At 39.9% G+C, this 13,447-nt stretch overlaps 1 protein-coding gene across 2 annotated transcripts in view; it reads right to left on the bottom strand.

Moving 5' to 3' along the window:
• THEMIS (thymocyte selection associated) overlaps nt 1–13,447 on the bottom strand; it is a 77,109-nt gene that overhangs the window by 14,387 nt on the left and 49,275 nt on the right. The window lies entirely within an intron of this gene.

Genomic DNA, 13,447 nt, shown 5'->3' with positions numbered 1-13,447 from the left:
GCCCATCCTATTCAGAGGGAGAAGGTCATGTTGGTAAAATTGACAGTAGCTATACAGTAATAGCATCTGCTCCTTTCAGAATCAACCCACAGTTTGCAAAAAAAACCCATGAGCCCCCATTTTATGACAAACTGCCCTTAAAAAAAAAAAAAGAGAAGATATCAGCTGGCAACAAGAAAATCACTCGTAATTGAAATAAAAATTTGTGAGAGTATATTAAGAATAACAGATAAGGGTGAAATCTGTAAAATCTATAGACAATTTTCGTCAGTGGGTGGGTCACAATGTAACATAAGTGAAAGACCCTCATTTTTAAGTTAGAGGAATCTATGGTAGTTTCTCCATTTTCTAAAATAAACACTGCAAGCTCAACCTGCAGGAGTTGACTGAATTACAGTATTCAATGCATAGCACAGGCTGTGCAATGCTGGCTAGTGCTCTCCTTGATTGCAAAAGAGCCTCTGAGGTCAAGCAAAGGTTTAAGGAATGATGTAATTCACAAAAACCTCAGCAATTTTTGCAAAAAGAAATAGGGATGAAAAATGTCAGAAGAAGTTCTTCACAGCTGAGAAAATAACCCAAAGAAAAAGGCACTGTTCAAACTAGGATAATGCTCAGCTGGTGTGTTGTGGAATGGCTTCACTGAGGTTACAAGACCTTTGCCTTTCTTTCATCTCCAGTTCTTTCCTCAACCATCCGCACACAAACATTCCTGTATGCACTACATGTTTGTTGCTAATCTGGTCTGAGAATATGAACATATGCTTTACAGGTAGTTATCAAGAAGCATCCACCTTTTGCTCAGGGAAAATACATGCTTAAATAATCATTTTTCAAAGCTGTCACTTCTCCTATCCTTACTATCAGTCACTCCTGTTTATGACAAATTAAAGGTCTTGGAAGGCCTAGAAACATTATTCAGATTCTTCCTGTGTTCAAGTTATCGGGCATACTTATCACATAGAAAGCTTTCACTTAAAAGTTAACTTTCAAGTAACAAGGGGACCTTAATTTAAATAGTAGACATAAAAAAAATGGATTTTATTTTTTTAAATCATTAATTCTCTTGTTTTCCAGTCAGCTCCTTATTTCATAGAATCAGAGAATCAGAGAATTGTAGAACCATAGAATGGTTTGGGTTTGAAGGGACCTTAAAGCTCCTCCAGTTCCAACCCTCCTGCCATGGGTAGGGACACCTTCGACTAGACCAGGTTGCTCAAAGCCTTGTTCAACCTGTCCTTGAACACTGCGAGGGATGGGGCAGCCACTGCTTCCCTGGGCAACCTGTGCCAGTGTCTCACTACCCCCACAGTGAGGACTTTTTCCCAAATCTCAGTAAAGCAATATTATAAATTAGTATGTTGAGATTATTTATTTTGCATTGCCTAAACTAACTAAAAACAAGCCTTGGTATCAAAACAGAAAGATTCTCCTCATTCAGAAGAATGTAGCTGAAATCTGTGCTAATCTATCTCATCAGTTATCAGCAAAACCACACATTGTAATACAATGGTTATCTGGGGTACCTTGCAAACAAATTAAAAGATGCAGAGTTCAAACATGAAAACCTAAACAGATTACAGAAGCTGAATTGTCACTTCGCTATATGCTGAAATCTGATATCACTTGAACATTCTTAACGGCATTATAGATAACAATTATGCTAGAGACCAACAGAGATAAGATACTTTTTTAACCTATACAAGAGTGAACTCTTACAGCAGTCTTTCTGATATGAGGAAGGCTTAACAGTATAAGGTTTCTGTCGACACGGAGTCATTGTTCCACTAATTTAAAAGTCATGATGTCAGCCATGGTCTCCAGTGCTGTTACTGCCAGAAGAAACACTAATTAAGTTAAAAACTCATGATCTCAACTATAGTCATTTGTTATAATGAATCACCCACTAGGAAACCCCAAATCTCAGCATTTGGAAATTCCAACCAACAGCAACATGTGCATGAATTAAAAATTTTACCCCAATGGCTAAGCATTGCCCGTTACATCTCTACATTCACTTAGTGCCCAGAAACAACTCAGAAGACAAAGCAGAAAGCCATAAAGGTCAGATAGTCTAAGTTTGCCCAGTTCCTCTCAGGAAATAGGAGGTCTTATACTGAACAGGATACAAAAAAGTGTGAAACCTAAGGTGAGAACTAAAGGGCTGGAAATGCATCACATTAGTAAGAACAGAAGTTTCAGCATTCTGTGTATGTACGTGAGTGCAGAGTGTATTGAAGATGCACGAACTGAAAATGCTGCAGTAGCAAACTGAGTTTCAGAGTGAAGAGTTTGAATTAATTTCCCTTGATTACCTGAAGAGCTTATGCACTACCTTCATGTGTGAGAGAGAGTTCTCTTCTGCAAGCAAGTTTTCCCTCCACTTGCAGTTAAAACCTGACAGGAGTTCTTGTTCTTACCAGTGTCACTGCGCAAATAGTAATGCTTTGTCTATCTACAGCAAACGTTACACAAAATCTGTTCCAAAAAGGGCAATTGCCCCTGAGATTTAAGCATATGCTGGTATCCCCTTCCCACAGTTCCAAGGTGTTTTGTCCTCTGACTGCAAAATTTTGGGCTATTAGCAGTTGTCTCTCTGTGAATATTTCTTTCATTACTGGGTCTAAATGCTTTTTGAAGTCATTTACATAGAATCATAGAATTATAGAATAGTTAGGGTTGGAAAGGACCTTAAGATCATCTAGTTCCAACCCCTCTGCCATGACCAGGGACACCTCACACTAAACCATATCACCCAAGGCTCTGTCCAACCTGGCCTTGAGCACCGCCAGGGACTGAGCATTCACAACTTCGTTGTAAACAACATCACGTGGCAACAAATTCCAGAGTCCAGCTCTGCATTGTGTAAAATTTCCTTTGAGTTTTTGCTTGTTGGTTGCTTTTTTTTCCTGCTCTACCTTGTGATTTCATGCTGCTGTTGTAATCCTTCTCTATTAATTTTCACCCTGCATTCAGGTTTTTACTCTTATTCCTCAGCACCTCTTCTTCAGGCTGAAGTGTTTCTGGTCTATTTTATCTTTCCTGTTACAGGAGCCAAACTGTAATTTATGATGCATAAGCTCCAGAAGTTCCTGCTTCTTTACAAGATAGATACAACCAAAACTATTGAAGGCAGTCCATATACCACACCTACTTCAGACAGCAGGATTTGGTCACAACTATTCAACAAGCTAAGAATATAGCAAGAGAATTCTTATGATAAAAACCCCAAACCAAAACAGAACAAAACCTTTGGAGGTGCCCAGTAAAACTAGTCTAACCTATTCTGAGATAGAATAGCAGAAAAAGAAGCTCTCATAGGAAGCAAGAAAGAATGAAAAAAGAGCTGTTACGTCTGTTTACAAAAAAAGCAATGTAATACATGTGTTCATAATATACATTAGCATTTTGGTTGCTTTTCTTCTTTTCGTTTTTTTTTCCCCTCAAGGAAAGAAGGCCTCAACAGCATCTAGAACATTCAGAGTAAAGAAGGAGAAGCAACATTTGTTTAAAATACAGAAAAATGTGGGAGTAAATATGAAACCAACAGCTGTCATAGTCTCTGAAAATGCTGTGAGAGATGTAGTGGCATAAACCAATCTGACAAAACTATGCTTTTCCAGGCAGAAAGTCAAGCTGTTATATGATTACAAATTACTCTAGTGAATAAGAGCACTCATTTGTAGGAGCAATCAGTGCTGGACATGGCACTATACCTTTGGAGTACATTTATTATGAGTCACCCGTGCTAGCAGGTACAGATCATAAAACTTTTACTGCAATCTTTAAAGACAGCTTGGAGCAGCATTCTTTCTGCTTTCAGAAACCCAAGCCAAAGCTCTAGATATATATCTTTGCTTTGGCATATACTGTACAGGTATATTTCTCTGTAAAATGCTTAATTGCTGCATTCACCCTTCCACCAGAAAAAAACCTCTGTATGTAGAATGAAAGTGCAATGAATGATTTTGCAGTCCAAACACATATCACTGTTTACAGACAAAAAAGACAAATTATCCTCACAAGCTACAAATGAAGGTTCTGTAAGAAAGCCACATAGCACTGTATTCATGAGGAAGCCCCTACCAGTCTGAGTGAATCTTTACGTTTTAATATTTTGGAAAATATGAGGGGTAGAGAGACATATATCAGTCTAAGTGAGATAGGGTATTCATAGCTGTTGATTTATAGAGAAGGCTTCTTGAATTTCAGAGCAACTTGAATTTTCAGAGCTACCAATGCAATTTTCCTCCAACCCTCATTATATCTGCATGACTTTCTTCAAAAACAGTTTGGAACTCCAGTGAATCAGAGAAGAATCACAGGTTTTGGTTCCCATACTGTATCAATACAGAACCAGGGTAGACACTATCATAATCAGAGCCTTGGACCATCCCAAAACACAGATCTGAATTATTTTCTGGTTTGCAAGCACATAAGCCAGAGTAACTACATTCTGAAGTAACTATTGGTCAGAGTCGGTCAGATTTACACAGTTGCTAGTCAAAATTTCACCCACTGTATGATGGGTGTATGAAGTAGAAATGGGTACTTCCACTTAAAAGATGGGAAACACAAATTCAAATAGTGGGAACACATGCACAGAAACTGCTGACACCTCTCAGGAAATTTGCATTATTATGGCGGGCAGTTAGGACTGATTTATTCCACTTGAAAGGAAACAATTACCGCTAGATTATTACTCATTTGTATCCCAAGGTAGCGTTCTTGTGTGATCTACTGGCAAACCAACTTACCGTGCACATCAAGGTAATATTTGCAAGGGCACAGTGTACCCATAGGTAAGGGTACTGACAAAGGTCTATGATTTTGTAGCAAGGAATTTTAACAGTTTTCCCCATTGCACTTATTCCAGTACAAGATTTCATTTTCCAGTACAAGCCTTCATTTTCCACAGTCCATTGGAGTGTGGAAAAGGAAAGGATCTAGTTAGAAGATGCTTCAGAAAGGCCATGGGCAATAAAGAGGATCCTCATTTAGCCTCATTAACATACAGGATGGGCGCCCTTTGGAGAATTATTGTTTGCCTGCAGAACTCATAAGGTTCTATAAACTACAGATGAACTATTTTTTGCCAAAGAAGGGGTCAAGATCATATAGTTTCAAAGACAGGAACAAAATTACATTGGTTTGTGAGTTCTCTGCCTAAAAGGGACATGAAACATCTGATGAAATTAAGTTTTCTGATCAAGGTTCAAGCTCTTAACAGGATTCTCTCTCACTAGGTATTTTCTGTACATGCCTACAATATCACAATTAATATGACTTTCATTATCAATAGTGTGGATTTTCCCAAGGATTAAAAAGGGGGTGGCTATGTAATAGCCACCGCAGGCAGATGACACTTTAGGCTCATTCTTGTGGTTCAATGTATTTAAAAAGCAGTATTCTCCTAACAGTAGGGACAGAATTAATCCTTGTTCATAGCTTGAACAAGAATATCTGGTTGTAAAAAACAAAGCAGACCAGAAAGTCACGTTCTAGCTATATTGATTTCTACAAAAAATAAAAGCAAATAACATATCAAACTGAATGTACCTGGAGAAATCAGCGGCAGACGGACCAGTCTGAGTTTTGCCCAACACACAGTTTATCCGGGAGCCTGAACAAATATTCTGATGACACCCTGGGTGAAAAAGACTAAACAGCAAAGGCAAAGAGATTCCTGCCTGCAGAGAGGGAGCTGCTCGGCACCAGGGGTCTTGGCTGGGTCGGCGGGCCTAGTACCACTAGATGGCTGTGTCCCCCACCTTATCAGTGGAATACGGGGATGAAAGAGCTTACAGTCCAACAGTGCAACAATAGGTACAACCCCAGCATGCCAACTCTCCTCTGACAAAAACTTCTGCTGCTCCACTCCTTTCCCCCGCATTTGAAAACCCACGCATGACAAATTCCACAGTTGTATCTGGGATGTTGTAGAAAGAAAATATTCTTGATAGGTTTTGATGATTTCCTGGAGCAGTGATGTGGTAAGTTGTTAAAATCTGATAAGTAAACAGGCTGAGGTTTAACAATTTGGAGGGAGTAGCAAACAGGGGAAAACAGGGATACAGCCAACAGGATGACCTTTAAAGAGTGGCTTTTGTATGTGCACAGTAAATGCTTTTCAAGGAAATTTCATGAGGGTTTTAAGGAGGTAACTAAATACTGCTACTATTCACTGTGAGTTCCCACACTTCAGGTAAATTTTCTACAGCTGATTGAGACAAAACAAGTTGCATTATGCTATCAATAAAAGCCATGCAAGAGTGTACTGCTATTACATTCTATTAAAATCCTTTGCTTGCTTCAGAAATTCAGAGCCACAAGCTTTTTGTTCTTAATCCAACAACTTTCATGTACTCATTCACTGCTCATAGTACTCATTTAATCATTTATTGTTGAATGAGATCTTTTTCTTTTCCAAAATCTGTCCCAGAATAGTACAGAGTATGTCTCAAGAGACTTTAAAATGAGGTTTTGCTACCAAAGGGTCTTTTATATCAATGGGTAACCAGAGCTGTCAGCCTCTTTTCCCAGACATTTTTCTCCTGCTCTGCGTGTGTACAAGCAAAAGAGAACAGAAAATTATGTTGGGCACCCTTGAGTTGCCTGGGAAGAAACAATGCTGAATTAGCCAGCACAAAATCACCAGGCTTTGTGCCTTCAGCTATTAATGTTACAAATAAAAAATAAAATCTTTGTTAGCAATAGTTCAAATGCAAAATATGGAACTGCATAATGCCCTCCCAGCTCCATCTCTTCCCTCTCCCCTCCCTGCTAAGCACGTAGAATGCTTGATCCCCAGAATCTCAAAGCAGAAAAGCTTTTTCATCTTTGCTGTAATGTAGATGATGTTAGCACTACATTTAGTTTTGTAGATATGTCTTTATCTTAAGGCCTATTTTTTTCTGAGTACTTAGTCTTAAACAGCACTTTCTTTATTCAATCTTCTGTGCAGTGAAACGTAGGTATTGTTTTCTGCATTTTACTTGCTGGCAAATTGAAATGTGCTCTTTCCCACATAGCTCCAAAAAGTGGGTAGGAACCGAGGAGGTGTCCACAGCTGTCACCTTTCCATGCATCCTGACTCTTCACCACCCTACCCTTCACCAGTGCCTGCTAGCAGCACTGCCTGCCTGCTCTACCCATCAACTGCAGCCTCGCTTGAGAGTGCTCAGCTGCAGAAATTAGGACTGGGCTTCCTCAGATTGGGCAATGAAACACAGTTAGTTAGTAGCAACCTGCGAAAATTCTGGTTTCCATGGCACTCACGGTGTGAGAGGGCAACCGTGAAAGGAGCACCCTGTTGTTTGATGGCAAGTCAGATGCCCTATCCCCAAGGCAGGCTTTGCTCTTCTCCTGGGATACTCACCCACTGAGCACTGAAGTTCTTGGGAGAAAAATAGTGTCCATCTGAAGATGTAAATTATTAAGATCTGCTTCTGCATTACAAATACATCTTACCTTGACAAATGGAAGTGCTTGTTTGTTCAAAGGCTATGCAATGTTGCATTTTGTGAAATCACCACTTAAGCAGAAGATGTGAAGTCTTCTCATTTATCTTTAATGGGGCATTAACTGGAAATATAATTACAATGGAGAGCTAATTATCTGCAGGTTTGCCAAACTGCAGATGGAATATACTCAACAGAATGGAATCTGAATGCTGAAGCTGATGCAAACATAAGTGCAGTTTTCTGTGGGGAAAATTTGAACTGAAACCAAATGAAAAGAGCAAAATTTCCTGCAACTCCTGACTCGAAACCTCCAAAGAGACACCCCTCACTGCACTGTTCACCCAGGTGTCTCCCCATCAGTCCTCAGATCTTCTCTGTTGCTAAAAAATGAAATAACAGCCACACTGTTCCAGGTCAAAATGCATCTCACTTAGTACTTCTTTACCGTTGCTCTAAGCAGACACAAAGAAGAGTGAGGACAGAGCAAAGCAATCTGCTACCTCCAAATACACTCTCAGCCCCTTCCTATTTTCAGCTCAGGAGAATTTCCTGAGTTTGATGTGGTTTGTCTATTAGTAACCCTGGAAGGGTCTCTCTTCCAAGTATTTGTCCAGTCCCCTTGAACTCCTGTTCCACTTCCAGCCTCATTCCGGCTGCCGTTGATCTGAATGCATCCTGCCCCATTTCCTCTAATTGTGGCCCTGCAAAGGGGAGAGGGGGAGGTGCTGGTAAGATTTTTAAAGTAAGTTGTTTTCAAGTTCTTACTGCTGTGCTGTTCTTCCTAGCACGAGTCTGCAAGTCCAGCTGCAGAGCTCACACTGTGCTTCCTCTTACTGCATGACAGAAAAAGCTGTGCGTGGCAGACAGCAGCCTCAGGAAAGCAGCAGGACGTTGCATTGGTAGGAATTAAATACTTCAGACCAGATTCGTATCTCAGAAACTGGGTGTAAGTCTGAAGTCTGTCTCTACAGCTTGGAAGCATTATTCTGGATTTACTCAGTCATGGCTGAATTCAGCATCAGGCTTCTTTCTTGTTTTTCAAAATCATCTGGTTTCCAGGCCACAGTGGGGAATGTAGCAGCAGGAGTGAGAAGAAAAATGGGTTATTTTATTAGTAAAATGCATTTCTATTCTAACAGGTATTTCTGCAACATTTGGATCCTTTCAAGGATTTTGCCTTCTCACACTTGTATAGACATATAAATGTACACAGAGGTATAAGTACATAAATATTTCAGCTTGCTCACTAGAAGGTAGTTTGTTTTAGCAGAAAGAAACTATTCTGCCCCATTTTTCACTTCACTCTTTGTTTTTTATTCTCTGACATAATTTCCAAGCTCTGACACTCTGAATTCTTTCACAGCTGTGTTAAATTGCACACTGGTGGTTAGAAAACCTGGCCAAATCACAGGGGGTTTTGGCTTGTTGGCAATACTGAAAAATGTCCTGGGGAGGAGCTAGAATCTTCCTCATCAGAAAGGACATTTGCATCCTGTAACTTCTGGCAAATTGGGAATTTCAATTCACTTCAAATTACAAGTACTTATCAAAACTATTAAAAGGGGACTTTTTGGTCTGTTTCTCTCTGTTGGAAGTTTAGATTTTGAATTTCCTCAGTTCAGTGTAGAGAACAAAAAGTAAGGTGAAGGGAGGCTTGCAAAGGCATTTGGTCCCTAGTATCAAAATGAAACTGTGCAATACAATGTGCCCACTTCTGCTTCTTGCCCCACTTCCCAAACCACCCTCCCTCACGGTGGGCTGGCAAGTTGAATTCCAGTTGAAACGAAAGGCCTGGGTGAATTCTATGGTGCATATAAGGTCTGTATTTGATGATATTATTAATGCTCTCACACAGTCCTTGGGGAATACTAATCTTCAAATTCACAGGAAGGACCAAAAGATTTCAGTCTCAGTCCCTGGGGTAATCTCTTGCTTTTGTTCTCAGTGCATGGCATTATCAGAATCTACCTTGTCTGGCAGTGAGTTCCCCTGGCACCGATGATGAAGCTGCCAAAACTGTATTCAAATAAAACAGATTTCAGCAACTGGTTGCCACTGACTGTTTTACTTGTGCAGTCATGTTCCAAGTCATCTGTCTTGAGTAGGCAGTTTCTTTGTAGCCCACCTCCCAGTGACAATATTCTTACCACAGCTACGGTAGATTGATGTGAACAGGTCATCAGGTAAATACTGATGCCATGCAAGAATAATTAAAAGAGTCATGATTTTACAGCACCCAACACCTGTGATTTATTTTTGTCAGACTCAGGAAAGTCTGTAATAAAAATTTTTAAGGCATTTAGATATTTAGGTAATTTTTAGACTTCAAGGCAGATTTTGTTCTCCTTCAGACAGCATGCTTGACAAATAGTTCTTTCACTGCTTGTCTCTTTCTGATACGGGACAATTTCTTTATTATAGAATGATACGTCAGCTATAATAATGGTTGGCTTACTTGGGTTAAAAATAGGAGAATGAGGATTTCATTAATCTCACTGAAGGTTTTTTTCTCACAGCTGTTCATTGAGTGTAGTAGCTCAAAAGGAAAGCATGAAATTTCAGCCATGTTAAGTATGCATTTGTCTTAAAAACTAACGACACCCTGATAAAACCTCAGTTGTTCTGCCGTTATGCAGATGACACTAATCATTATGCAGCCCTAAAAGCAGATGTTACTTCTCCCCAGTTCACATTCGTTTGTGTTCAGAATATGTCTAACTTCATGAAATATTGCCTGAACCTTGCATATTGTCTCAATGTACTAAACCAGACCCTTTAAACCACTTGTTTAATATTTTTTTCTGGAAGATTCTGTCTGCAGAAGACATTCTAAATGACAAATATCTGCCTTTCCTAACCAAAAAAAAAATGAAGTAAATAATTCCCATACTACATTTACAAAGCCCAAGAAGACACCGACACTGGTAGGTTTTTAAGCACTGCTGCAACTGACCAATGCATTAAAGATGTTGGCATGGATAGTCTTGCTGTGTCCCATGTCTAGGCACATACGCAGCTGTTAAATTCTGAGTTGTCAAGGCAGTCACATACATCTTCAGAGGGCTTTGCCACAATGATCACAGATATACACCAGTTAGATAGAAGGTTCTCTGAGCAAACAAATAGTTGCTTGGTGGATCGTGCTTCAAACTATTGACAAGAAAGCTCTTTTCAGTTTCCTCTGAGGATGAAGAGCTGTGTAACTCTCATGAATTTGGTCACATGGGACTGCTTTGGTGTCCTCAGCCTACTGAATTACTTTGGGAAGTTTGAAAAGATTTTATTTCTGCAGCCTGAAGTTTTATCTCATTCAGTCTTTGAACCAAGCTTAACTGTTTATTTGCTTTTCATTTCAGAAGCCAGCCATTAAAACTATAACACTATCTTTTCCTGAAGCTTCATGCTCAACATTCAGATGGTCAGATGGATCTGTTTTTTTTTTGGTGGTAATACTTCCTTTCAGGATATGGGAATTGAGATGACTCCAAGCAAGCTCACAGAAGATTTTAAAGAGATTATTGTAATATGAATCTTGTTTCAGTCTTCAGAGGTAAAATTTGCAGTCCCATTACCTGCACAAGAAAAAAACTTTCTGAGTCTTCCCAGCAGCAAGTATTTCAAACATGCAGACTAGACCTCTCCTCAATGGTATGTATCACAGGTCAGATTATTAGTAGAACTTTCATGCTCCATGTTGCAGAGGAGTTTGTAAGCAGCATCACAGGCAGGTCTCCCAGATCCACCAACTCAGCTCTCGTGCTTCAGTTCCAGGAGCAAAAAGGAGAGCATGTCTGATCAAACTGGCAGCAGTGGCAGCAGGAACTTTTTTCTTAGCTGAAACGACTGCTGATCTCTGCTCTCCCCTCAGTTCCTTTGTCTCATTTGCAAAATGGTGTCAGGCAGGAGAGGAGGAGGGTGGGCTCTTGGCTGAAGTGGCAGGAGTTAGTCCTTGCTGCCTCAGGAAATTGCCCAGTGCAGCCAGCCAGAAACACGGGGCTTGGTGAAGAAAGACTCACTGCAGCCAGCTGTGAGAAGACATTTCTCTCTCCAGAGCTGTTCTCTTCTGCATCTTTCACCAAACCCACAGGTTGTGTAAGTACAGTGCTACAGAGAGGCACAGCATTGAGCAGGTGCAAAAATGTTCCAGTACCAGAGAGACCAGGCTGTCTCCCCGCTGTGCCTTTGGCTAGCTACCATGAGCAGATCAGGGCTGCTGTAGATCATGCAAAGAGGCATGTGGCAGAAGTAAAATTGTCTGAGCTGAAACAAGATGGCAAACCTGAAGTGACCCTGGCTGAGTTGCAGAAAGAAAAGGTTGTTGGTGCTTGTTTCAAGCTGGTGGAAAAACAGCTTGCTGAGAGTTTAATGAGAGCAATACAAATTCTTAAAAGCACTTGGCTGGTTCTGGCTATTGTTGTCTTCTTGACTCAGTGCGAAACAGATTAATGCAAGATAAATATGTAATCATCTGGAGTAAATTAGTCTATTAAAATCAATGTGCATCCTTGTATGAGTATGCTTATGCATAAGTGTTTACAGGAGCAGAGCCTTAGAGGCTTTGACCCTGCCAACACATTCATACATACTTAAGTGTACAGCAGTGAACAATCCCATTTGGTAAATGGAAAATCTCGCCATGGTATTGTACAAGCCTCCAAGTTGGCAAGATCAGGACCTTGGACTCAGTGTTTTCCACAGCAAAGTATTTTTGGCATTAAGTAAATGAGAAAATGTAGCTGAATAATCTATCAGATAAACAAATCCTTTGTCTTAAACCGAAAAGTGTTCATGAAGGAACTATACTTCTCCACAGAAGAGGTCAGTGTTTAACATATTGTAGGTGCTACCAAAATTCAAATAACAAATACAGAAAATAACTAGGCATAATTTATCTATTATTTGCTTCTTCATGGATTTATGACAAGCCTAACAAGAATAAAAGATTGTACAGCTTGCTATCATTAGTTCTGTGGTTCAATAGTCTTTTTTTCACTTAGGTGTAGAAAACTGCAAAACTAACAAATCTATCTATGTTTTCTGGGTTTTTGGTGACATTAGAAAGCTTACATAAATAATGCAGATTTCAGGTTAGCCTCACCCTCCAACACTTCTTTCAGCTTCTTGGATAACTAGGAAAATCAATAGCAGGTGGCACTCCATGTGACAATGGCTCTTAGGAGAAAATTCTCTGATCTACCTGGAGCTGGACTAAAATCTATCATTAATTTCACATGAATCATCAGCGAGCATCTGTGAGGTAGCAATGGTTTGTAGATGAAACAACTCTGCTTGCCAGAAAAGCTTTCCCTTCAGCACCACTCATTTCCTACAGTCCCAGAATTCTGCATTCTTGACTGAAATCATGGAAACAAAATGCTGTGAGTTAAAAGACTGTGTCACAGGCAACCTGAGGGTATCCCTGATACCTCCTTCTGAGCCAGAATTTATCGGATCAGCAACTTCTGACTCCTCCTTGCCCATTTGGCCATCTCTATAACTAGCATGTTAGCAACAGGGAAACACACCCCTCTGTCACAGTAACTGGCTCCCTTCCAAGGCCCCATCTTACACTGGCATAGCAAAAAGAGGCTTCAGTGCAGGTGAGAGCTACATCCAGGAAGGAGTAAGAAGCCACACTTGCAGTGTTGGGCTCTTTGAAGCCAGTGAGTTTTCATTATTCTCTGGTTTTAGCAAACTTCTGCAGGATGTGGTCTATGTGGTTTTGTGACACAAAAGTTTCATTTTAAGTTTGGGAGTTGGGTGAAAGAAGACATTTGGGAAGAAACTGGGTGATTTACTTGTATCTTTGAAGTCTTGGTTTCTAGTCCAAAGTATGATTTCACTGGAATTTTCCAGTAGAATTCCTAAGAACTTGAGTTTTGATCCATCATACATATGTTTGAGATTAAAAAAGCAGAAAGAAAAGATCCTGCATTTTAAACTAGTTTATTTCAATAGATTAATCTAGTAAATGTTGCATAAAC

The sequence above is a fragment of the Lathamus discolor genome, chromosome 5, assembly GCF_037157495.1.
Source record: "Lathamus discolor isolate bLatDis1 chromosome 5, bLatDis1.hap1, whole genome shotgun sequence".
NCBI classification, from domain to species: Eukaryota; Metazoa; Chordata; class Aves; order Psittaciformes; family Psittacidae; genus Lathamus; species Lathamus discolor.
Note: the sequence above shows the minus strand (reverse complement) of the source record. Positions and strands in the feature narration are given on the sequence as shown.